Source organism: Mus caroli, chromosome 1 (genome assembly GCF_900094665.2).
Source record: "Mus caroli chromosome 1, CAROLI_EIJ_v1.1, whole genome shotgun sequence".
NCBI classification, from domain to species: Eukaryota; Metazoa; Chordata; class Mammalia; order Rodentia; family Muridae; genus Mus; species Mus caroli.
The window spans coordinates 157,440,910-157,441,328 of NC_034570.1; positions in this window are offsets into that span (position 1 = coordinate 157,440,910).

Genomic DNA, 419 nt, shown 5'->3' on the forward strand with positions numbered 1-419 from the left:
TACCTCAAAGGCCAAAGTCATGGTCTAAGAAACAATTCTGCATAGTAAAATAAAACAGCAATGCTTCATAAAAGATTTTTCAAAAGGCTTGCACATGCATTTTCTCGTCCACAGAAAATCTTATAAGAAGTGTCGTACAGTGGTGGTTGTGGTGTTATTGTCTCCATTTTACAAATAGCAAATCAAGACCAAAGAGGTTAAATGGAATATCCACAGGCACACAGACAGAAAAATGCCAAGAGCCAGGATTCAAACTGGGCCTTTTGGCTTAAACCCTCATGTTCTGCCTCTGTATCATGCTGGCCCTTAGTTTACCCCTTAGCACAAAAGAGAAGAAAGAAAAGGAGGAAAGCAAGTCACTGTCACCTGGCACAATCATGTAGTCCTCCCCTGCCTACCAAGTGGAGTCATTAAAAATG